Below are 27,578 nucleotides of genomic sequence, written 5' to 3'. Positions count from 1 at the left end.
ATGATTTTTTGACTCTAGACTGGGCAGTTATCTGTGTGAAACCAGTCAACTGCGACTTCTCTTAGGGTGAGGTGGGGGGTCTCTTTCCCTCCTTCTCCCTCTGTGATTCACCTTCCTTTTCACCCTGCCCTGCGGCGGCTCCCCACTTACCTCCCTGGGCGACTCGGAGGTGGAGTCCACCACCAGCATCTTGGCCTCTGCGAAGGAACAAGAGGCCCAGTTTGAGAAGCTGACCTGAACGCTGGAGGAGGGACGGCGCCACGTGTCGGCGCAGCTGGAATGCGTTCGGGTCTCACCACGAGATGCCAACCCACGTGGCCAATGGCACACTCACCCACCGGCATCAGGATCACAGTCACCTTCTGTAGAGCAGTGTCCCCAGGATGCGGGAGCCGGGGCAGACTGTGGAGACCTATACCCAGTAGGATGCTGAGGGAGCCATGTCTGTGGTCTTTGTGGAGACCTCAGATGATGGGACCACTCAGCGCACAGAGACCGCGGTGAAGAAAGTAGTGACGACTGTGACCACACGGACAGTACGGCCAGTGCCTGTGGACCAGATGGGTTGTCTGCGGATGCCTCATCAGTTTCTAACTATATCCAGACTTTCGGTCATGACCCAAAGAAAGGCAACGGGGGACCTGGTTTAGGCATGGTCTAAATGGCAATTGGGGGCATGGATACAGTTTCTCACTATATCCGCTATATCCAGACTTTGGGTCGTGACTTCCACAAAAATGGCAAAGGGGGACCTGGTCCCTATGTGTGGCAAGTAGGCACTGTCACCCTTCCAGGAACTTCCACTACCCTCCTGATGGATATAGCCACCACTATGAAGACGGTTATCCAGGTGGCAGTGGTAACTATGGCAGTCTGTCCCGGGTGACCGCACTGAGGAGCGGTATAGGCCCAGCATGGAAGGCTACTGGGCACCGAATACACAGGTTGTTTATGGGCCCCAACCCCAGGTTCGGGTAGGTGGGAGCAGCATGGACCTGCATTGCTTTCATCCAGAGCCTTATGGGCTGGAGGATGACCAGCATAGTGTGGGCTATGAGGACGTGGATTATGGTATGATGTCTGATTATGGCACTGCCCATTGGACTGGGACACCCTCTGACCCTCATCAGCACCTCAGGATCTATGAGACACGACTGGTGAGGAGGTGCCATCAGATCAGTACTCTTCAACTCCTTTGGCTCAGCATGAGTGGGGAAGTTTAGCAAGATTGGATAGGCTGCACAAAGGAGGGCCCCCATCTCCTAACTGGAGACAGCCAGAGCTGCCAGAGGTGATTGCCATGCTTGGATTTCACTTAGATGCTGTCAAGTCCAATGCAGCTGCGTACCTGCAACACTTACGCTACCACAATGACAAGGTGAAGACCCACGTGCGGAAGCTCAAGGGCATCCCAATACTGGTGGGATTGTCGACCACCCCAAAAAGGAAGTGCACCTTGTAGCCTGTGAAGCTCTCAAGAATATCTCTTTTGGACGTGACCAGGATAGCAAGATTGCCATAAAAAACTGTGATGGTGTGCCTGCCCATGTGCGATTGCTCCAAAAGGCTCCTGATATGGACCTTACTGAAGTCATTACTGGAACCCTGTGGAATCTCTCATCCCATGACTCAACCAAAATGGAGACTGTGGACCATGCACTGCATGCCTTGACAGATGAAGTGATCTTTCCTCATTCTGGTTGGGAGCGGGAACCTAATGAAGACTGTAAGCCACGTCATATTGAGTGGGAATCAGTGCTCACCAACACAGCTGGCTGCCTTAGGAATGTAAGCTCAGAGAGGAGTGAAGCTCGCTGGAAACTTCAGAAACATGATATATGTACCACATTTTCTTTATTCACTCTACCACTGATGGGCATTTAGGTGGATTCCCTATCTTTGCTACAGTGAAGAGTGCTGCAGTGAACACTCATGTTTATGCATCTTTATAATAGAATGCTTTATACTCCTTAGGGTATATACCCAGTAATGAGATTGCTGACTCAAGTGATATTTCTGGCTTTAGGTTTTTGAGGAATCACCACACTGTCTTCCACAATGGTTGAAATAATTTACATTCCCACCAACAGTATATAAGTGTTTCGTTTCTTCACAACCTCACCAGCATCTGTTATTTTCTGACATTTTCATAACTATTCTGACTGGCGTGAGATGATATCTGATTGTGGTTTTGATTTGCATTTCTCTAATAATCAGCGATGTTGAGGGTTTTCTTTTTTTTAGATGGAGTTTTGCTCTAATTGCCCATGCGAGAGTACAGTGGTGCGATCTCAGCTCACTGCAACCTCTGCCTCCCAGGTTCAAGCAATTCTCCTGCCTCAGCCTCCTGAGTAGCTGGGATTACAGGCATAAGCTGTCATGCCCAAGTAATTTTTGTATTTTTAGCAGAGACAAGGTTTCACCATGTTGGTCAGGCTGATCTCAAACTCCTGAACTCATGATTCACCTGCCTCGGCCTCCCAAAATGCTGGGATTACAGGCGTTAGCCATCACACCCAGCCTGGTTTTTTCATATGATTGTGGTGCATGTATGTCTTCTTTTGAGAAGTGTCTATTCATGTCCTTTGTTCACTGTTTAGTGTGGTTGGTTGATTTTTGTTCTTGTAGATTTGTTTAAGTTCCTTATAGATGCTGAATATCAGACCTTTGACAAATGCATAGGTTGCAAAAATTTCTCTCATCCTGTAGACTGTTTACTCTGCTGATAGTTTCTTTTGCTGTGCAAGAGCTCTTTAGTTTAATTAGGTCTTATTTGTCACTTTTTGTTTTTGTTGCAATTGCTTTTGATGTTTTTTTTATGAGCTCTTTCCTGTGCTTATGTCCTTCTTGTCCTTCTTTAAACAAACAACAATTTAACTGAAAAAGGCATCAAGAAAACAATTCCAGTTGCAATAGCATCAATAAAATACTTAGAAATAAATTTAACCAAAGAAGAGAAAAATTTAACAGAAAAGATGGTAAAACATTGATTAAAGAAATTGAGGAAGACAGAATCTTATATTCATGGATTGTAATAATTTATATTGTTAAGATGTCCACACTAACCCAAAGACACCTACAAATTTTATGTAATCGCTATCAAAATCTCAATGACATTTTCCACAGAAAGAGAAAAAACAGTTCTTTAATAAGTATGAAACTACAAAAAACAACAACAACAAACAAACAAACAAAAAACCAACAACAACAAATAGATAAAGCAACACTGAGCAAAAAGAACAAAGCCGGAAGTATCAAATTTCCTGATTTCAAATTACGTTATAAAACTATAGAAATCAAAAAGACATGGTACTGGCATATAGATAGACAGGTAAATCAATGGAACAGAGTAGCCCCAAAATAAACAAAACCATAAGTGGTCCACTACTTTTTAACAAGAGCAATGAACACACACACTGGGGGAAGGATGGTCTGTTCAATATGTGGTGTTGGTAAAACTAGATATTCACATGCAAAAGAATAAAACTTGGTTCTTATCTTTCAAAATACACAAACTCAAAATAAATTAAAGACTTAGACATAATACCTGAGATAATATATTTCTGGAAAAAAACATAGGAAAAAGCTTCATGACATCAGTCTTGGCAATGAGTTTTTTTTAATGTGACACCAAACTTTTTTTGCAACAAAAGCAAAAACAAGTAAGTGGGATGATTCCAAACTAAAAAGCTTTTGCACAGTAAAGAAAATGGTCAACAAAATGACAACACAGCTTATAGAGGGAAATATTTGTAAACCATGTATCTAATGGATTAACATCCAAAATATGTAAGAAACTTACACAACCAAACAGCAACCAAACAAACAAAAACCCCAAATAACTCAATTGAAAAATGAGTAAAGGACTTTTCCAAACAAGACATAAATATGGCCAACCAGGCATGCAAAGGTGCTCAACATTACTGATAATCAGGGAAATGTGAATTGAAACCACGATAAGGTACCACCTCATTCCTGTTAGGATGGCAATTACCAAAAATGTAAGAGATAAGTGTTGGTGAGAGTGTGGAGAAAAGATCGTATACTATTGGTGGGAATGTAAATTAGTACACTGATTACAGAAAACATTATAGATGCTACCATATGATCCAGCAATCTCTCTTCTGAGTACATAACCCCCAAAATGAAATCAGTACCTTGAAGAGATGTCTGCACTCCCATGTTCATTGCAGCATTATTCACAATAGCCAAGACGTGGAGACAACTTATGTGTCTATCAACAGATGAATGAATAAAGAAATTGTCGTATATTATTCAGCCTTAGAAACAAATGAGACCCTGCCATTTGTGACAACAGGAATGAACCTGGCAGATACTTTGCTAAGTAAAATAAGCCAGACACAGAAAGAGTAACACTGCATGATCTCACTTCTGTGCAGAATCTAAAACAGTCAAATACGTAGAGGCAGAGAGTAGAATGATGGTTCCTCAGAGCGGTGGAGAGGTGGAGGAAACGAGGAGATATGGTGCAGTTATGCAGGATGAATTTGTGCAGGGATATAATGTACAATACAATTCCTAGGGTTGATAATTCCACATTGTGTGCTGGAGATTTTAGATTTCAGGTGCTCTGCTTCAAACTAAGGTAGCCATGTGAGAAGAAGGATATGTTCATTTGCTTGATTGTGGTAATTATTTAGTATATGTATATGTGTACCAAAACATGTACACCTTAAATATGTACAGATTTTACTTAAAAGAAGCAAAACACTTCAAAGGTCTTTGGGAAGAAAAGAAATGACTAAAAAGCCTTAGAGAAATTTAGATTGAAGTTATGAGAGATAGAAAAGCGGATGTGAGCAAAACCATAGCCTATATGAGAACAAAAATTCAGAGGAAATGCTGGCCTTTGGAAGACATAGATGCATTATCCTGGGTAGTCACTGAGTTGATGAAAATACGGTGGTATTTTGAAGTCAATAGCAGAGTATGTAAAGATAATCATGCATTTTTCTCATAAAGAATAGGGACAGGACATTGAACATAAGGTACTAATGTTGAGAATCACATGGGTTTCCTGTTAACGTAAGAGTTTCTCCCCTTACTGAGAACACAGGGCTGCAGAAAGTGGATAATGAGATAATCATTAGGCTAAACCCAGCCAATCAAAGACTAGGCAAGAATACTTTTTTCTTTACATATGTATATATTCATTCAAACTATGAATATATACATATGTAACTCTTTTACAGAAAATATTGCACTTTAGGAAACATTTTAACAATTTTTTTGTTTTTCTATCAAAATTCATCTGTCATGAAGTCATAGTTGAAAAAGCTATATTTAAGATTAGAAATGGTCTCGCTGTTTATTTAGATGATCTGCCAATGAAGCCTCATTTAGAGTGTTCTCTAAGTGAATGTTTAGACACCAAAGGAGGTTAGTAAATATTTTCCACTAAACTGTGGGGAATATATTTTTTAAAAAACATAAATCTTATGATATATCTATAATTGGCCTAGTTTCAGCTAAAGGAAATTGAGATAGAAGCGTAACAAGTATCTTCCAGTGGACGTAAGAACTTTCTGTGAATAACAAGTTACCAAAAAATGCCAACTAATGTGTATTACAAGACATTTCTTATCATGAAGGTAAAAAAAATGTGAAATTAATCTTCAACAGTGAAAGGGTCCCCCGTGAGACTGGAGATTGAAAAATCACCATTTTGTTTGGTATAAAAAGATGACCAGGGACCTCCAAAAATGTTCAAGTCGAGTTTTGGAAAAATAAGCCACATGATCCCTGAATTAGAGGGTACTAAGAGAAGTCAAAATGCATGAGGAAGTCAGGGTGATAGAACAAACTTGTCAAGGAGCTCTGAGAGTGCTTCTGAGTTTGGCTCATATAAATTATAGAGGTTAAGTTCTCTCTCTCTCTCTCTCTCTCTCTCTCTCTCTCTCGTGTGTGTGTGTGTGTGTGTGTGTGTGTGTGTGTGTGTCAGGAGCTGGGGGTGTTGAAGGAAGCAGTGGTGGTTGGTACATAGTTTGTGCCTGAAGGGAATAAAGTCCCGCAGCTTTTGCATATTTGAAATAGCTGACCGGGGACTAGAGTCTTCTTTTGGAAGTAGGGAGAGATATGGAGAGAGAAGAAAAACCATGTCTTCTGGAGTCAGATAGATCTCATTTTAATTCCAGCTCTTTGGTTTATGAGCTGTGTAAGGTTGGGTAGGCTGCACAGCTGCACTAACTTTCAATTTTCTCATGATGAAGTGGGGTGAATAATACCTATGAGATCATGTAACTGAAGTTCCTACCACATAGTGAGAGTTCATTGTCTTCTAGGTCTTTCTTGACAGATATGGCAGCCACTAGCCACATGTCACTGTTGGACACTAGGAATGCAACTAGAATCACATATTAACAGGATGGTATTTTGCATATATTAAGTTCAATAAAAATATGTTGTTTAAGTCAATTTATCTTTCCTCGTTTTTTTTTTTTTTTTTTTCACTAGAAAGTAAAAGTTAAAATTACCTATGTGGTACTCATTGTATTTTTCTTGAATAGTTCTAGATATTCTCCTTATTTAGAAGGGGCTGACAACTTTGATAAACTGCTAAGATGAGGACAGTGATCAGAACTCCCAACAGCCTCGGGAATAGGCTTAGAGAATGTCGTGGTGTAGCCACGTGTGTGAAGGAGATGGCAGAGAAAGAAGGAACTGGAGTGAGAACAAGATAAATGTTTGAAGCAATGATAAGAAAAATGCTAATAACTAACTTCATTGACTTTAGCTGGGGGGAGACACTGCTCTATACTAGGGGAGTGACTGCTGGGTGTCCCTCTCTGAATTGGAAAGAGCTAAAGGTGAGGCTTCTTGGACAATGGAGCTGCAACATTTGGAGAACATAGAGTATGATTGTGGAGTCCTGGATTGGCTGCATGTGTTTTACCTTGAGGGTGGGCAAGTTGGCAGCAGGCGGGATACACTGCAGAGCTATGGAAAGGCTACACACAGCACAGGGACACTCCCTGGGATCCCACAACCCCCAGTTATGTTCATGGGAGCCCAGGGTCTTACTCGCATAGTTTGTACTTTGCCTTGTAGAGCTGCGTGTCAGTAAGTGGGAAGAGGTTGCCTGTAATTTGGTTTTAACTGCAGTACGTGGGGAAACCTTTTTTAAAGAGCTTTAAAGAACTGTGGAAAAATTAGATTATAGAAAATGTGGTGAAAATATCTAATTATGGTTAAAATGTAAAAGCCTAACTTCAAGGCCAGAGGGAGAGTGAAATAGAGACGAGAGAAAAAGATGTTCTTTAGACCTAATGGAGTTTGGTTTATAAACTCAATTTGAGTGTTTACTTCCATGGTTTTCAACATTTTATTGCCTTTTAAAAAATTCTCTGTCTCTCTCTGTTGGCTTGGAGTCAGTATCATCCTCTCGAGTGCAGATGGCAGGCTTTGACTTATTTTGCTTTCACCATGTGGTTGTGTGGAAACCCACCCAGACATTTTTCTGAAGCCCTCCACCGCCCGCCCCCCACTTCTCTCAGCTGGATTTGCCCTGTGAATTAGATCTTTAATTGTACATCCCTCTTTTCCTTGCTGGGTGAGATCTTTGATGCAGAAACCTTTACAGATGCATTTTTTTTTTTTTTTTGGCTTGAATTTTGGATTTTAGCTTGTGTCTGTGTGGACACTCTGTAATCTAAAAGCAGTTTCACAAATAGAATTGAGAGATAAAGTTAAATGTTAATACAGCCCAGAAGTCTCAGAAGTAATCAAAGTGTACCACGATAGAGCAAGCATCAAGTACCAAGAGCAAAGGCAGGAAGCCGAGGGAACAGAGCTGCAAACATTTATCGTCTGTTAAATGTAGCTGGCTCCAGTTTGCTTGCTCTCACCAGTTCCACTGATTCTTTCAGGACCATCTGGGTTACGTACAAAAGTGTGGTTCTCAGATGGTTTCACCAGCTTCTCTCTCTGCAGCAGAGATTAAAGCAGGGAGTTAGGTTTGGAGCTGCAGCCTTCTGTAGCAGATACTCCAACTGTCCCACCAACAGTCTGTCGCACTGATTTTCTATGACTGCTGACAGATGCACACACAGCCAGTCCTGGGGAGGAGGAGTCTGAGCCTGGGAGGCTGAGAACACCGGGTAGAACTCACCCTGTGGCCACCGACTGGCTGTGTCATCCTGGGCAGCCTCTTTTTCTCTCCAAATGCAATGTCATCACCTAGGACATAATCATACAGTGTGGGGATAGTCTGAACATAGGATCAAATGTCTTTGTAAAGCATAGTGGCCAGGGTTTGATGGACAAGATACCTGGGGAATCTGGGTTTTTCTTTCTTAACTCTTCACTTTATTCCTGGTCACATTCTAGGCATAGCTAGATGGGGTTGGGTTTTGGTGTGCACCATTTACTAGCCCTTTGTCTGCGTGAGAATCAAATTTGTTTAGCAAAGAATGAATCTATTATCCAGAACCCATGAATACATTATTCTAACCAAGTGAGAAAAAATGATGTATGTATGATCATGTGTGTATAAATGTGTGTGTAAATATACACAAGCGATCATGTGTGCATCAGATGTGATGTGCCCTTGAGAGCTTGGTGAGGAAGTAAGGGTAGACTCCTAGACCATGTTTAGGGGCCAGATCCCTAGGCTGCAGGATCCAGTGTCCCCTTGGTACTTTGAACCTGGAAGGCAGTGATAGGATGGAAAACATGGTTACAGCCAATCAATCCTTTAGTTTACAGCACTGAAAGGAGCTAAGTTGTTGTGGACAACAACAGTGGCTGGTGAGTGGGACTTCCTGCCACTTACCACTTGTTGCTTTAATTTTTGGCAAGATGATTTTTATTATGGCTCCATTTTCTTTACTCGGAATGGAATAATAATGACTACCTCCTAGACTAATTGTGAGAATTAAATTACTTAATTCATGTACAGTGCTTACTGTAATATTGTTACATAGTATTCTCTCAAAAGATAAAAGCTTTCATTATTTTTGTTATTGTTGCAATTATTATTATTACTATTGTTATTAAATTCCTACTCTTAAGATGTCTGAAGCTACCCCAATTTCTGTTTTTTTGTGACCTTGTTTTTCTATCTTTCTTGATGATTCTGCTGTATTTGATATCCTTCTAAAGGTTTATTTTCTATTTACATTAACCAGAATCATTTTTCTTGTTTATTGTAACAAGGCATAGGCATTTGATCAGGAAGCAAACCCTAATACTAAAATTCTTTCCCACTAAACCTCAAACATTGTTTATTATACTTGACTAATGGTTTTCTGGCCTCAATAAAGGAAAATCTTTAGTTATCCTTTATTTAAAAATCGAATATATTTCTTCCTGAAGTCACTTATTGTAATTATTTTCACTTGTCCTTCCTTTAGTCTTCTATTTCTAGACACTTACATAGAAAGAAAAGGAACACTGGAAGTAGAAAGCTGAGCCCTAAAACAGTGTAGGGGCTTTCACTGTGGTGGTCAATTTCCAATCTGGAAAAATTAATTCTGGTAAATCTGCCTCTAGGATGCACGCTTACTGCCCACGTTTTCCTGTGTCTTGTTTATATTTCTATTTCATAGAACAACTCTCTGCTAAGCTAGAGCTTACCATAAACTATGGACTTAATAAGAACTATTTTGTTGTTTTTCCACAGGTAGATTTTAAGTCATACAAGGACTCGTATTTTTGCCTGACTTATCTCATACTTTTTTGGTGTTGGTATTTTCAATTATAAAAAAATGAAGTGCTGTCAATAACAGGAGATAAACAGGAAATAGCTGATTTGATCGTGATGGAAGAGACTACTAAGGTAGGAAGGAAATCAAGTGAACACAAGTTTTAAGGTAATGTTAGGAAAATTTTAGCGGTTGTGAATGCTTTTGAGAACACAATGTATGAAATTGGGTTGCATTATCCCTTTCTTTCTCTTTCATCCTCTTCTTTCATTCTTGGCACTATTCTGGTTTGAATTGTTTATGTAAATGAATCAGAAATTTTACCCTTTATTTAGCAAGAAATATGTCAGCATTCAAAATCCATTTAACTTTATATTGGAAATGTAGATCGTACAGGCTTTGCTCAGGCTTTCCACTGGGGCTGGAGACAACAGAGCAAATTGCCAACCCCAGGTTCCGGCTGCTGGCCTGCCATGGATTCCCCAGCAGATGCTCCATGAGTAACATGTGCATGTACAAGCTGGTATTTGCTTTGAGATTTCATGCTGTCAGCATGTTCTTGACTCTGTAGAATTGAAAAACCATAGCCCGGCCTTTATACTGATTTGTGAGCAAATTATTTTCATGTTGTTTTAATTGGCTTCATTATACAGCTTTTCCTGCGAGGTATAACTTAGGCTCAACTGTTATGCCACATCATCCCTAAAATCATCTCTTAAGCACGGCATTTAAAAAATCTGATAATGAACTTTAATTTTCAAATCATGTGAGATTGTATTGTCTTAGTTGTAGAAATACAAACTTGTAAATTATTAAAGGAGAGAGAAACAAACAACAAAAAAGACCTCTGTATTTGCATTATTTTAACAGAAACCTTCCTGACATTTGAACACCATTCAGTTTCTTTCTTCTATTACCAGGGCTTTTACATTTTCTATTAAGTCAGTTTTTCCCAGATAGTGGAGTATTTACAATAATCATTTTAATTCTTTTGAGTGCATATCCTATATTTATTAACCATTCCTTGATTTTTTGTTACTTATGTTTACACTTTGATATGTAATAGTAAAATAAGGGGGACCCGAGATGGCTGAATAGGAATAGCTCTCGAGTGCAGGGAACAGCACAGAGGGTAAGTGATCACCACATTTCCAAATGAGTTTTTGCTGCCCACAGACCAGGACATTCCTAGGCTGAAAATCACCATGAGTTTCCAGCATGGCTGTTTCAGTTGGCGCAGTGGGTCTACACAAAAAAAACTCACACAAATCTGGGCAGCCATTTCAATTGGTGCCTGGAATGCCTGGGAGACAGAGTTACCCATTCAGCTGAAAGAAAGGGGGCTGAAACCAGGAGCCAGGTGATCCAGCTCAGCAGTTCCCACCCCCACAAAGACCAGCAATCTGAAATGCTCTGGATGGAGAGTTTCATAGCAAGTGCAGCTGGACCCGGAACAGTCCAGCTCTGTGGGGGTAAGGGTGTCCGCCATTACCGAGGTAGTCCACCACTACCCAGGCAGTCTGCCATTACCACCGTCTGCCATTACAGAGGCAGTCCACCATTACCTAGGCAGTCCGCCATTACTGAGGCAGACCGCCATTACTGAGGCGGTTTAACTATACCACTGTAAAAAAAACCGCAAGGAAGTTCACACTGCAGCTGCGCAGAGCTCACAGCAGCTCAGCAACGCCTCTGCGGGCAGACTGTGACTGGGCTACCTCCTGGCTGGGCAGGGCATTTCTGAAAAAAGGCAGCAGCACATCAGGAACTTACAAATAAAGCCCCACCTTCCCAGGACAGAGCATCTGGGAAAAAAGGTGGTTATGAGTTCTGCTGCAACAGACTTAAACATATCTGCCCAGCAGCTACAAATGAAACAACGGAGCTCTCAGCTCAGCTCCTGAGCTCCGATAAGGGACAGACTGTCTCCTCAACCCCTGTATATCCAAAGAGACACCTCATAAAGGAGAGCTCAGGCTGCTATCTAGCAGGTATCCTTCTGGGAGGAAGATAACAGATGAAGAAACTGGCAGCAACCATTACTGTTCTGCCGCTCCTGCAGGTGATCCCCAGGCAAACAGGGTCTGGAGTGGACCTCCAGCAGTCCTACAGCAGGGGGGGCTGACTGTTAGAAGGAAAACTAAAAAAGAGAAATAAATAACTTCAACAAAAATAAAAAGGACATCTACTCAGAGACCTCATCTGAAAGTCACCAACTACAAAGACCACAGGTAGATAAATCCACAAAGATGGGAAGAAACCAGAGCAAAAAGGATGAAAACACTAAAAACTAGAACACCTCTCCTCCTCCAAGGTATCACAGCTCCTCACCAGCAAGGGAACAAAGCTGGATGGAAAGTGAGTTGGAAGAATTGACAGAAACAGGCTTCAGAATGTAGGTAATAACAAAGTTATCTGAACTGTAAGAACTTGTTCTAACCCAATGCAAAGAAACTAAGAACCTTGAAAAAAGGTTTGATGAAATGCCAATGAGAATAAACAGCTTAAAGAAGAATGTAAATGACTTGATGGAGCTGAAAAAAACCACGAGAACTTTGCAAAGCATACACAAGTTTCAACAGATGAATCGACCAAGCAGAAGAAAGGATATCAGAGACTGAAGATCAACTCAATGAAATAAAATGAGAAGGCAACAACAGAGAAAAAAGAGTGAAAATAAATGAACAAAGCCTATAAGAAATATGGAATTATGTGAAAAGACCTAATCTACATTTGATAGGTATACCTGAATGTGATGGAGAGAATGAATCCAAGCTGGAAAACACTCTTCAGGATATTATCCAGGAGAACTTCCCCAACCTGGCAAGGCAGGCCAATATTCAAGTCCATGAAATACAGAGAACACCACAAAGATATTCAAGAAGAGCAACTCCAAGGCACATAATCATCAGATTCACCAGGGTTGAAATGAAGGAAAAAATGCTAAAGGAAGCCAGAGAGAAAGGTTGGGTTACCCACAAAAGGAAGCCCATCAGACTCACAGTGGATCTCTCAACAGAAACCCTGCAAGCCAGAAGAGAGTGGGGACCAATATTCAACATCCTTAAAGAAAAAAATTTCCAGCCTAGAATTTCATACCCAAACTAAGTTTCATAAGCAAAGGAGAAAGAAAATCCTTTACAAACAAGCAATTGCTGAGAGATTTTGTCACCTCCAGGCCTGCCTTACAAGAGCTCCTGAAAGAAGCACGAAACAAAGAAAGGAACAACCACTACCAGCCACTCCAAAAATGTACGAAATGGTAAAGAGCATCAACACAATGAAGAAACTGTGTCAACTAACAGGCAAAATAACCAGCTAGCATCAAATTCACACATAACAATATTAACCTTAAATGTAAATGGGCTAAATGCCACAATCAAAAGACACAGACTTGCAAATTGGATAAAAAGTCAAAACCCATTGATGTGCTGTATTCAGGAAACCCATCTCATGTGCAAGGACACACACAGGCTCAAAATAAAGGGATGGAAGAAGATTTACCAAGCAAATGGGGAGCTAAAAAAGCATGAGTTGCACTCCTAGTCTCTGATAAAATAGACTTTAAACCAACAAAGATCAAAGAGACAAAGAAGGGCATTACATAATGGCAAAAGGATCAATGCAACAAGAAGCTTTTACAATCTTCAATATATACGCACCCAATTCAGAAGCACCCAGATACATGAAGCAAGTTCTTAGCGACCTACAAAGAGGCTTAGACTCCCACACAATTATAGTGGGAGACTCTGATACTCCACTGTCAATATTAGACAGATCAACGAGACAGAAAATTAACAAGGATATCCAGGACTTCAACTCAGATCTGGACCAAGCAAATCTAATTAACATCTGCAGAACTCTCCACCCAAAATCCACAGAATATACATTTCTCTCAGCACCACATCACACTTACTCTAAAACTGACCACACAACTGGAAGTAAATCACTTCTCAGCAAATGCAAAAAATGGAAGTCATAACAAACAGTCTCTCAGACCACAGTACAATTAAATTAGAACTCAGGATTAAGAAACTAACTCAGAACTGCACAACTTTATGGAAACCGAACAGCTGGCTCTTGAATGTTGACTGGATGAACAATGAATGGAAGGCAGAAATAAAGATGTTCTTCGAAACCAGTAAGATCAAAGAAACAATGTACCAGAATATTACATTAGTACTGTGTGGACTTGAAGATTTAAAGTGTCTATGAGAGTTCTACATGCAGACTATCACTTTTATTTAAGACCCAGCTATTGCTGATGCAGTTTTTCTCTGCTGAATTGTTCTTCTTCTCAGAACTTATTTCTCACTTCCTATTGATCATCATCTCCATTGCATCATTCATTTTTTAACCACATTAAGTGTGTGCAAACAAAGCAAGCGGACATCAGGCTTAGAGTTCAAGTTTTGATGGTACAGACAGTTTTAGGAAAAATTCATAAGGCTGCCACATTCAGGGAGTTTGTTTTTTTTTTTGTCAATTTTGTTTTGTTTTTCATTTGCAGCCTAGAAGTTAAATCAACCAGTTAGAATGGCGATCATTAAAAAATCTGGAGACAACAGAGTTGGAGAGGATGTGGAGAAATAGGAACACTTTTACACTGTTGGTGGGAGTGTAAATTAGTTCGACCATTGTGGAAGACAGTGTGGCGATTCCTCAAGGACCTAGAAATAGAAATTCCATTTGACACAGCAATCCCATTACTAGGTATATATCCAAAGGATTATAAATAGTTCTACTATAAGGACACATGCACACGAATGTTTGTTGCAGTACTGTTTACAATAGCAAGGACTTGGAACTAACCCAAATGCCCACTGATGATAGACTGGACAGGGAAAATGTGGCACATATACACCATGGAATACTATGCAGCCATCAAAAATGATGAGTTCGTGTCCTTTGTAGGGACATGGATGAACCTAAAAACCATCATTCTCAGCAAACTGACACAAGAACAGAAAATCAAACACCACATGTTCTTGCTCATAGGCAGGTGTTGAACAATGAGAACACATGGACACAGGGAGGGGAGCACTACACACTGGGGTCTGTCGGGAGGAACTAGGGGAGGGACAGTCAGGGGTATGGAGTTGGGGAGGGATAACATGGAGAGAAATGCCAGATATATGTGACTGGGGGATGGAGGCAGCAAACCACATTGCCATGTATGTACCTATGCAACAATCCTGCATGATCTGCATATGTACCTCAGAACCTAAAGTGCAATAAAATATATCTAAAAATAGTAAAATAAGGATATTTGTATATGTAATTATTTTCCATGATAAGAATTACTTCTGAGAGGTGAAATTAATTATTAAATGATACATGTAGTTTATAGCAAAGACTTGGAACCAACCGAAATGTCCATCAGTGAGAGACTGGATAAAGAAAATGTGGTACATATACACCATGGAAAATTATATGCAGCCACAAAAAAGGATGAATTCATGTCCTTTGCAGGGACATGGATGAAGCTGGAAACCATCATTCTCATCAAACTAACCCAGGAACAGAAAACCAAACATCGCATGTTCTCACTCACAAGTGAATGTTAAACAGTGAGAACATATGGACTCAGGGAGGGGACCATCACACACCGTGGCCTGTTGGGGAGTGGGGGGCTAGAGGAGTGATAGCATTACGAGACATACCTAATGTAGATGATGGGTTTATGGGTGCAGCAAATCACCATGGCACATGTATACCTGTGTAACAAACCTGCATGTTCTGCACCTGTATCCCGGAACTCAAAATATAATGGAAAAAAAAGTGGCATCAAACACCAAAACAAAGATTCATGTAGTTTTTTTCTAGATACTTACTGCCAATAAATCACAAAACTTAAGAAACTATTTTAAACAGTACTTACTTTCCATCTCATTATATATAGATTATTATATATTTCCCCATCTTCCTATTGATCTATCCATCTATCATGTAACTAGTAAGCAATCTCCACGTGGGCCTGTGTGTGGAATAAAAGAGGGAGGAAAGCCCATCATGTACTTTGCCTGTCTTAGGGTGTTCCTAATCCTTTGAATTAGATGATATCAACCTCTTCCAATTTTTTTCTCATAATTTTACCTCAAGCCTTGTGTTTGTTTGGTTTTCCAACTACCTTAGAAGCCTCTTCCATCAGGATCCAATCAGCTGGCTCATGTTTATCTCCTGGAGCAGCCCAGGGCTTGGTCTTTGGAGTCCTTCTCTTCTTGGTTATACTAACTTTTCAATGATGTCATGGAGCCTCATGGCTGTAATATTATCTACATGCACTATTGATACATAACATTTCAAATTTGCATTAGACTTCTCTACCCAACAGCCAGCTCAAATCTCCACTTGGACGAGTAGCAGGCATTTCCAAATGTTCACGCTGAACTTCAGACCGTTTTCACTAAACTGCTCCTCTTACAGCACTCCCTGTCATGTAAAAGCAACTCCATTTGCTCATGCCAAGAACCTGGGAGTAACAGTTGACTCCATTTTGTCACTTCTACCAGGCAAGTGACACATCAGTCAATCTAATCAGCCCCTCTATAAAAATACATCCAGAGGCTAGCAGCCATTCATTACCTGTTCTGCCATCCCTCCAAACCACTGCCATCTCCCGTCGGGATTACCGGACTCTGTCCTACCATCTTTGGCCCCCTACAGTAAATAAAAAAGACAGCTGCCAGCATAATCTTGTTAAAAAAAAGCAAGCAGACCATGTTCATTCTCTGCTCAAAGCTCTCTAGTAGATATTTGTTTTATTTAGAATACAATGAAAGACCAACGGCTACCAAGGCCAAACCTTGCAAGATCTCACGTCCTAACACTCTCCTGTTGGTGACATGCCTGATTCTGCCCCACTCCCCTCCAGAGGATCTTACACATGGCTTTTGCCTGGATGCCCTTTCCATAGATGTGCGCATGGCTCCTCTATCAACTCCACGAAGATCCGGGCTTTTGTCTATTTTGTTCCCTGCTGTATGTATCTCCACTACTTAGAATTATGTAGTATTTGCCAAGAAAATATTTGTTGAGTGTATCATGAGGAAACTGAACAGGTTAGGTAAATCATTCCAGAGTTACAACCTACTATTTGGCAGATTTGGAAATTCAATCTACATCTGGCTGAAACCATACTCACATGACATGACATAAATGGGAATATTCTCGCTTTTCTAGTCTCTGAATTTATCTCTTTCTTGAAGCTTTAGTAAAACCACTTGTAAAATCATTTAGGTTAGTGTTTTATTTGTTGGAATATTTAAGGAATCAAAGTTTTGTTGTGTATTCTGATTATATATTATATCATGTACACAAGTTTACAAAGGTTTTATCTAATTGTCTATGGAGTCTTTCTCATACGTACTGACACTTCATATTTACAAATGGACTTTGTCTTACGTTCCCTTTTGTTTGCTATGACTATTGCGGCAGTAGTATCCTTTTGGTTGTATTTGCCTAAAAATTTCTCCATCATTTTACAATGAAACCTTTTGTGTTTTTCAAGCACTAAATGGATAACCATACTTGGCAGTGGGGTACAGACCTTTTCTAGCTTTACTAACATTTTTCTTACCCATTCCTGTGAGAATATCTTCAGGAGCTAAACCCATGAGTACACGTTCTACAGATTATGTTATGAATATTTTTAATTTGACTCAGCATTGCCAAAGTGCTCTCTTGAATGCCTGTCCTGGTCTACATTCTCCCAAGCAGAGAAAGTGGATTTGCCTCTATATACCTCCATTCCTGCTAACATTTGACATTTTCCAGCTCTCTAAATTTAATCTGTGTATAGCGATGTATCATTTTTGCTGTAATTTGTATTTCTCTAATTTCTGTTGAATTTGAGCGCCTTTTCTTTTTTCTTTTTTTTTAATTCTAGATTTTCTTTTCTGAAAATTATCTTCTTTACCTTTTTTTTTTTTAACTTCAGTCTCAGTAGAGACTGTCAAAAATTGCCAGTGCCGACCATATTTCAAGTCATCATGGTGGGATATTGGGAAAAGTTTTCAATTAGCAATAATCGCGCCTTGGATGAACCCCACTGGCTATGATACTGCCACTGTGCAAAGCTTCTTTACCCATTTTTAAAGGAGAGTAATTGTTCTCTTATTATTGCAAGATTTTACTGGCTATTCTAGATATTAATCCTTTCCACTTGGGCATTAGAACTATATTCTCTCATTTTGAAATGTTTCTATAAACCTTGAAATGGGTATAAAGTTTTAATTATACAAGCTTAATGAGTTCTAGAGATCTGCTATGCAACATAGTGCCTATGCTTTATAACATGAAATTGTGCACTTCAAAATGTGTTACAAGGGTGGAGCTCATGTGACGTGTTTTTACTACAAAAACAAAGGAACACAAAGCAACTTTGGGAGGCGTTGAATATGTCTGTTACCTTGTGGTGCTGGCATTATAGGTGCTTGCATAAAAGCAGACTCATCAAGTGCACATATTACCTATGTGCAGTTCTTTGTATATCAATTATACCTCAATAAAAGTGTTAAAAATAAAGATAACTTACTTTTATATTACCAAATTCACCATTGTTTTGGTTATGTATACTTTCAAAGTTTTCTTTAATAAATGTTCTTCCTCTTTATGTTCACATTTTCTCCTACAATATTTTCTATTAATTTTGAAAATTTACTTTTATATTTGAGTCTTTTTTTAAGTTTTTAAACATAGACTTTACCTTGTAATCTTTTAACAAAATTTATAGATTTAGAGGTACAAGCACAGTTGTGTGACATGGATGTGTTGTGTAGTGGTGAATTCTGAGCCTTTAGAGTATCCATCACCCAAATAGTGTACATTGCACTCAGTAGGCAGTTTGTCCTCCCCAAGCCCCTTCCTTCCCTCCCACCTTTGGGAGTCTCCAATGTCTATTATTCCACTCTGTTTGTCAGTGCGTACCCACTGTTTAGCTCCCACTGTAAGTGAAAACGGAAGTTTTTTGACTTTCTGTTTCTGGGTCATTTCACTTAGGAAAATGGATTTCTGTTCCATTATGTTGCTGTAAAAGACATAATTTTATTCCTTTTAATTGGTAAGTAGTATTCCATGTGTGTGTGTGTGTGTGTGTGTGTGTGTGTGTGTGTGTGTATGTGTGCGTGTGTGTGTGTGTGCTCTATTTTTAAAATCCTGTTAACTGTTTGATAGACACAGGTAGATTCCCATGTTTTTGCTCTTGAAAATAGTGCTGTAATAAACATATGAGTGCAGGATCCTTTTTGATATAATTTTTTTTTCTTTTGGGTATACACCCAGTAATGGAATGCTGTATTGAGGAGTAGTTCTACTTTAGTTATTTCAGAAATCTCCATATTGTTTTCATAGAGGTTGTGCTAATTTATATGATCATCAACAGTGTATAACTATTCCCTTTTCTTCATGTCCTTGCCAACATCTGTTGCTTTTTGACTTTTTAATAATAGCCATTATGACTGGTGTGTGATAGTATCTTATTGTGGTTTTAATTCGCATTTCTTTAATGATAAGCGAAATTGAACATTTTTTTTTTGAGACAGAGTTTCACTCTTGTTACCCAGGCTGGAGTGCAATGGCGCAATCTTGGCTCACAGCAACCTCTGCCTCCTAGGTTCATGCAATTCTCCTGCCTCAGCCTCCTGAGTAGCTGAGATTACAGTTGTGCGACACCATGCCCAGCTAATTTTTTGTAGTTTTAGTAGAGACGGACCATGTTGACCAGGATGGTCTTGATCTCTTGACCTCTTGATCCACCTGCCTCGGCCTCCCAAAGCGCTGGGATTACAGGCGTGAGCCACCGCGCCCAGCCTGAACATTTTTTTAATGTTTGTTGGTTGCTTGGATGTCTTCTTTTGAAAAATATCTATTCATTCTTTGCCCACTTTTTAATCACGTTATTTAATTAATTTATTTATTTTTGTTCTTGGGCTGTGTAAGTTCCTTATAGATCCTGGAGATTAGCCCTTCGCCAGATGCATATTTTGCAAATATTTTCTCTCATTCTGTAGCTTGTCTGTTTACTTGGTTGATTATTTCTTTTGTTGTGCAAAAGATTTCTAATGTAATTAAGTCTCATCAATCTATTTTTATTTTCATTGTGTTTCCTTTTGAGGACTTAGTCATAAATTCTTTGCTGAGGCCATGTACAGAAGAGTAGGTTTTCTTCTAGGATTTGTATAGTTTCAGATCTTATGTTTAAGCTTTCAATCCATCGTGAGTTAACTTTTTTTTTTTTTTTTTTTTGAGACAGAGTTTCGCTCTTGTTACCCAGGCTGGAGTGCAATCTCCAGCGTGATCTCGGCTCACCGCAACCTCCGCCTCCTGGGTTCAAGCAATTCTCCTGCCTCACCCTCCCGAGTAGCTGGGACTACAGTTGTGCGCCACCATGCCCAGCTAATTTTTGTATTTTTTAGTAGAGACGGGGTTTCACCATGTTGACCAGGATGGTCTCAATCTCTTGACCTCCTGATCCACCCGCCTCGGCCTCCCAAAGTGCTGGGATTATAGGCATAAGCCACCACGCCTGGCCTGAGTTAACTTTTATATATGGTGAGAGATGGTGGTCCAGTTTGATTTTTCGGCATATGGTTAGCCAATTTTCCCAGTACCATTTATTGAATGCGGTGTCCCTTCCTTAGTGCATATTTTTGTCCACTTTATCAAAGATCAGTTGGTTGTAGGTATGTGGTTTTATTTCTCGATTCTCTATTCTGTTTTATTGATCTGTGTGTCTATTTTTAAGCCAGCACCATGCTGCTTTGGTTATAGATTTAGCCATGGTTAACCTTCTATATAACATTAGGTTGGAAACCATCTTTATTTTTCTCTATTAGGTGAACTAATTTTCTTGACATTATTTTAAACTACCTGTCTTTTCTCCATTTAATTCTGGTGGCATCTTTACCAAGTGTGAAATTTGTATATACTTGTAAGTCAATCTCTGGCATAGCTAACCTGTTTAATTGGCCTATTAGTCTGCTCGTGATGGTCTCTCTCTCTCTCTCTCTATATATATATATATATATATATTAATAAGACTTTGCAATATGTCTTCACAACTGGCAGGGAAAGCCTTTCCACTTTACTCTCATTTTGCCACATTGACTTAGAGAGTCACCAATAACAATGATAAACTAAATTTCAGTCCTTTTCTTTGCACGTATTTTATACACATAAAAATTAGCATTATATTTTCACATGTTTTAACTGAATTTAGGTCACACTACCCATAATTTAGAGGTTCCTTTTCTCATGATTTTTTTTTTCCTGTTTCATTTGGTATTCTTGCACATGTCTGCTAATCACTCTCTTGAATTTCATCATAGTTTATATGTTCCATATTTTAAAAACCAATTTCTTATTGGCAGCCATTTAGACTGTTTCCAATTTTTCACTATTATAAATTATCCTGTAAAGAACAGTATTGCACATGCATCTTTTTAAATATCTGTGATTGATTCCTTAGGATAAATTGCTAGAAACAAAACTTCTTCATCAAAGTGTATGCTATTTTTTGAGGCTTTCTCCGTGTGCTGCCTAATTGCCCTCCAGGCAGTTCATACTAAATTATACTTTCATCACAAGAGTATATGAGTGCCTATTTCCTTGTACTGCACAATACTGAGAATAATTATTACTACAATTGTTTTCTACTTAAGTAGGAAAAATAATATAATTATTACTAGATGTTGAATATTTTAAGAATGTTTTAGCCACTGTAATCACATATGCAGATTTCATTTAGATTTTGTGTAGTTTTTTGTACAAGAATTACTTTCTGCATTTTCATTTTTTCATTTACATATCAACAACACTTAGTTATGCAACTCTATGCTTGACAGATATTGCTCTGAGCCAGTCCATTCTGGCTATGCCTCCCAATCCTGAATGATTTGATGGGACTTATCCCTCATTGTAGTGGAGTACATGTGAATCATTCCTCTTCTTGAAAGCTGAAACACTCTCCTCCGCTCTACATGGCCATGGATGACAACAGGTAACTGGGAATAAAATACATTGCTCTCAGTTGTTCTCTGTAAAGCTCTGTAGACATCAATAGTTTCCTTGGGCAGTGAGTGGCTAGAGGAGTCTGAGCCTCATTTTATTTACTTATTTATTTTATTACTGGTAACTTTTTCCCTTTCCTCCATGTCTATCCTTAAAAAAACACAACTTGGAAATAAGAAGTACCAAAATATCTATGGAAATATATTTGTTTTTCTCCATTTTATATTAATGATCAGTTATCTTCTTCGACTTACATAGTCTCTGTTCAGCTCAGGAAAGTTATCTTCAGTTCATCTTTCCAACCATTAATCCATTCATCCATCCATCCGTCCATCTATCCATCAATCCATTGTCCATCCATCCATCCATCCACAATATTTACTGTGCACCTACACTCTAGAGATACCATAAGGCAGAGTTTCTCCACCTCAGCACTGTGGACATTTGGAACCGGATATTCTTTGTGGTGGGAGCCCTACCTGCGCACGGTAGGATGTTTAGCAGCATTTCTGCCCATTGTCAACTAGATACCAGTAGCATCCCCTCTCTCCCCAAGTTGTGTCTGGAAACATTTTTTGTTTCCAGACATCCAATGCCCCTTTATGCCACATCCAGAACCACTGCACTAGGGAACGAAACAGACAATGTGCCTGCTGCCCTCATGGGGTAATTTAGAAGAGATGTAAGATCAGCGAACGCACTAACATATAGTGTGTTCTTGTAAGAACAGTGCTGTGAAGACTAGCAGAGCATGCAGGTAAAAGAGGGGGTCCCTGGGAAGCGCATGCAAGGAGTGAGTGTAGGGGAGACCAGGAGGAAGTGGGTGAGTGGGTCAGGGAATGAGCAGGGCAGGGTTCCTCAGCAGGCTGTGTGCTTGGTGGGACCCATGAATGAAGGCACCCTTGTGGCTGGGCCTAACGAGTGATCAATGGGTGAAAGGTCAGAGAGGAAGCAGTAGCCACACTGTGGATGTCCTTGTGGGCTGGGCAGGGGTTTTGATTTTACCCTGTGTGAGAAGGGAAACCACTTTGGATCAGGAGAGCTGCCTTGTTATTTCTTCGATTATTTGCCCTGCCGTTTTCCTTACTTTTTGGCTCCATGTTGTAAGCGGAGTGGCTTTTCTGGCTCTCTCTTCCTGTTTACTTTATATGCTTGTATACGTTTATTTTAAATACTAAGCTTTATAGAATCTTCTCCTGTGCTTTAGGATATATCCTGTCTCTTTTGCTCTACTTTCTTAATTCACCTTCTGAATATGCAATCAATATCCTTGCCTCTATTGAAACGTTAAATTTGGCAACTATAGCTGGGGTTTTCATTTGTCTTTTTTGACCTTACATGGCTTTATCTTCATGACTATCTTTGATAATTTAATACATACCATAGACCCGTGAATGCTGTGGAAGACATTATTCATGGAATTGTCACATTTCCTCTTGTTTTTCTCAAAGAACATTTCTACAGATCTCTCTGCATTGTTTTCTTCAACTTACCCCTGTTTCATAGCCAGTCCTTTTTAAATACATATTTTTAGCACTCAAATGGATTCAGTCCAGTTTAGTTATTGGTGGAAAAGGATTGAAACTTAGTGAAATTTCATTTTCAGTTCAGTCTCTTTGTTTCAGTGATTCCCTCTTGTGTCTTTGGTATAGTACCACAAAGCTAGGTAGGGACACATTCTCTAATCATTCCCACACGCAGGCATCAGTGTGACGTGTGAGCAGGGAGCATGGCTCTACTGCCTCAGGACCACATCCAAGCAGCCTAGGATGAATACTTTGAGATTTGCTGTAGCAGGTCCGGATGAGCTGCGTGTACTCCTTTTTCCCAGTTCTCGCCTCCTCTAAATGGGCATATCAATAGGCTTCTGCCTCATCTCCTTCATTTTCTTTCCAGAGAAGCTGTTTTCTCCTTCCTTCAGTTGACGCTCTCTGCACCATGTGCAGCAGAAATGCTTCTGTTTGGATGTGCAGACTGTATTACTTCTCTGGTTTTCAGCAACGATGTGGGGGAGGGTTTTCTCTTTTATATTCGGTTATTTTAATGGCTCTCTGAGAGAGTAGAAAGTAGACTTGTGCCCACTCTGCGATCTTACCTGGAAGACTCTTTATCGTGATCCATCGGCTTGAGTGGGTATAAATTTCTGTATGGAAACAGTAGGGCACTACAAGGTGTTTGAATGAGTGTCATTAGACACAGTGAAATGTGAAGGAACATATCATCGAGGAGAGCGGTTGCTAAGTTGCAAACCTTGAATAGAAGGTTTGATACCTAAACAGCTCCAGGAGACAGTTGGCTTTCTCCATATAGAGTCTGAAACGACTGATTGTGATAACTCCTGTTTGACCTGGATGGACTGAAAGGACCTTTGCCCACTGCATGCTGTTAGATTGGCACTATCTGAAACTGGGTGGCACTTCAGATCTTCTATTGTACTGTTATTTTCCACCATTTTGCTATTTTGAGCTGTGTATACTTCTTTTATGCAGGGTTTTCTTCTCTAAACAAAAAACAGATTTATTGCTTTACTTACGATTATAAAGAAAATTCAAAAATATTGAATATTAGAAGAAAGTTGAAGCAATATCTATCAGAGATTGACATTTTGATGAAGTTCTTTTCAGACATTTTCCTGTTTTTTTCTCATACCATATATAGCACTATATTCTTATATATGGTAATTTTTTCCTGTTCTTTCCTGTCAAATAGGTCTTCTAGACATTTCCTCATATGGATAAATAAGTCTGTGTCATCTCTGGTTAATAAAATTTATGCTTTTGGTTGGATATGCTATAATTTCCATTGATTAAGAGTGGTTTCTAGTCATTCATGATTACAACATGTTTTCAATAGACTTCTTATATCTATTCATGCATATTTTTCCAGTTACCACTACAGAAAAAAATTCCTGAAAGTGGCTTCACCAGATCAAGGATAAACAGACACGCACATTTACACACATATACATGTGCATTATAAATATGTGTGTTTACACATTATGTATATTTTGCTATTAATTGTCTTCCAGAAAAACATACCTATTTCTGCTTCTTAGATTACTTTAAAGATAGCATGACCTACAACTTTTTGTGTAATTGACCCTTATAAAATTAAAAAAAAAAATTCTCCTTAAATTGCCTAAGTATTGTTCTGTACAGCAACTCAACCACAAATCATTAAGGTGAAGACATCAAACCCCAAGAATTTATAGCCATCTCCTGTATTTGAGATACTATCATCAGTATAATAGGATACTGAGATAGAAACCAAATCTGGATGGGTTATTTTTTTGACAAGTTGCTTGGTTCTTAATGAGATTTTAGCTTCTTTTAATTGTTGTAGGCACAGAAACTTGTTTCCACGCTAATTTCCTCTAGAACATCTATGCAAATGCAAGCCACTTAGGAGGTTTTCTTCAGGCACTTGTAGTCATGCTAGAGGGATACATTTGCCAAGCACACAAAATCCATTTCATTCATGGGAAATTTCTTGCTGGGGGCAAAACTACTGTTAACGAAGGTGAGACTCAGAGCAAGAATAATATAATTTGGTATGTGTGCCTTCAGTCATGCATGAGAGGGAAACCAGGATTGTGAATTGTGTGTTTTTATAACATTATTGAACTGTTTAACTTAAAAATGTGATAAGTCAAACATATGTGGTGCATGGCAACAGATGATATGCATAAGCATATCTCTTTTACAAGGAAACAGCATTGTCTAACAACCAAAGGCAGTGGCCGTAGAAGCTTCTTCACAAGCGCTGTGGTTACTACTTTCCTTTCTGTTTCTGTTTCTGAAAGGGCTTCATCTAGCAATTTCTCAGGCTCAAGTGTAGAGAAAAATGATCTCAACCCACAAATGCCTATTAAACTCAGGAAGTCAGAGCAACAGACAAAAAGTCCATGCACACTGGATTTTTCTTGCTAAGTTTATGTATTTTCTCCCTAATTAATTCAGAGTATTTTTTTTTTCTACTTATCAAACATACAAAACACTCCTGACCTCCAAACAGAGAGGGAGTCATGTAGATAGTTAAATGTAGAGTCTGCTCAGGTAGAATCAATTAGTACTCATTAACAGAATCTTTCATTTTTTTTAAACCCACCTGATCCGTTGAGGTGTTTAAAGGTCTAAGAACTGCAGATGAGCGACCGCTTCGTCATGGTTCTGGGAGGTAAGTGGTCAATTAGTAAGCTGACGTTCGGCCTCCGTGGGCAAGGATGCCGTGACCTTTCCTTCAGGGTGATTTTCCATCTCTCCGACTCTGCAAAAACATTCTCTCCCAGTGCCTTGAATTGTCTGCCTAAAGTCGGTTATTTCTGATTTCTGTTTGCAGTTTTACCCTTTTCTAAGTGAAGGAAGGTCAAGGGATTTTGGCTTTTTTTGCCCTAGAGGGTAAAGGTAAAGGAAGAGGGAGTGTGAGAAGCTGTCAGGGAGCTAGAAAGCAGGGAGGAATCAGCCCCCGTGAAATGTTACTTAAAATGTCACAGCATTAGGATCTGTATGTATGAGTCCCTAAGTCCTCAGTGATGAAGATGAAAATACTATTGATTTTTATTTTTTTCCATTTTTTTTGTGGGGTGAAGAAGTTTGATGACAATGGTAACTTATTAGTTGGTGATAATTTAATACATTAAATAGCTACTTTATGTCAAAATAAAAATGGAAAGATCAGCCATCTTTTTTTAAATATAAATATTTTAAATATAAATAGAAACTGACAATATCTCAAAGGGACTGAAACCTTTAAAAAACTTTCTCTGTCAATAATTGGGTCTGTTCTTTCTCCTCCCCGGAAGTCAGGTTGTGAGGATATAGCTACAGAACAGGTCAGTGCTCTGTCCTTCTGTCTCTCTTGCCCTGAGCAGACATCTGATATCTGTTTACTGAAACAATTGGGAAACTTTTCCAAATGGAAACAAGTCCTGGGGTCATTTTCCAGCTACTTATATAATTATACTCTTCTATACACAGTATATAATTATTTCAGCAGTTAAAGAAAGCTGCTGCCCTTCTTACATAAATACATGTATACAAAATCTCTAAGGGCTCAAGGACCCCTTGAAGTTCATCCATGAACTACAGCATAAGAACCCTGGTTGCAGAGTAAGTCCCTGAGAGTGAATAGCAGACATTGTGTAGACCTACTTCACTTTGACCGAAAGGCATATGTTAGCTGAGGCATTGATACGTTTCATTCTTCCCCAAGTCCCCCCACTGAAAACAATATCAGTAACTTTTCTACTTTACTAAAAATCTGATCAGAGACTTCTGGGATATACAATGGGTGGAGATAATTACAGTATATTGCTTTGAGTTACCCTTTCCTAATTTTCCGCTTCCAAATGAAGTTGCTGTGCGGGTGCCAGCATCCCCTTGTAATTCCTTAAATTCTAAGCCTCTGCCATCAGGCTAATCTTCATATGATTCTGATTGGATATGAACATTTCTCCATTTGTTTTGTTCACAAATAGTTATGAGCACCCAACGCATCCCATTCTATATACTAAGTACAGGGATTAAAAAAATGACCACAAGAGACATGACCTTGAGCTTAAGGGAAACTTGACATCTGTAATGACCACTGGTTTGGGATTTGTAGAGCCGGAAGAGAATTATCTTACAGTTTACTGATTAATGATCCACCCTAACTTTGTGAATACAGCTCATTTGAGGAATTTCTTACTTTATCATGACAAGCACCCACACTGTGTTGCACTGTCTTGAAGGTTGCTGGCCTCATTCTAATTTTACTGCATTAGACATTTCACCAGATCCTGTGAGTACATGTCTTGCACATGGTAGCACACTAAAGATATGTGCTGATTGATCAAAGATAAATAATTTCTCCACTGGCATTTTCATTTGATCTGGTATCTCAGCACAACGGTTACTTTCTAATATT

At 39.3% G+C, this 27,578-nt stretch overlaps 1 non-coding gene and 1 pseudogene across 1 annotated transcript; one reads left to right on the top strand and one right to left on the bottom strand.

Annotated features, from left to right (window-relative positions):
- Nucleotides 1-368: 368 nt before the first annotated feature.
- Nucleotides 369-27,578, top strand: part of LOC108281379 — a 67,523-nt pseudogene continuing 40,313 nt past the window's right edge.
- LOC119466764 lies at nucleotides 17,602-17,742 on the bottom strand. Its single transcript, XR_005195225.1, has one exon. It is a non-coding gene; the product is annotated as a U4 spliceosomal RNA (small nuclear RNA).

Source organism: Cebus imitator, unplaced genomic scaffold (genome assembly GCF_001604975.1).
Source record: "Cebus imitator isolate Cc_AM_T3 unplaced genomic scaffold, Cebus_imitator-1.0 Scaffold225, whole genome shotgun sequence".
In the NCBI taxonomy this organism is placed as follows: Eukaryota; Metazoa; Chordata; class Mammalia; order Primates; family Cebidae; genus Cebus; species Cebus imitator.
The sequence above is the reverse complement of the archived record's forward strand: the minus strand, read 5'-3'. Positions and strand labels throughout refer to the sequence as shown.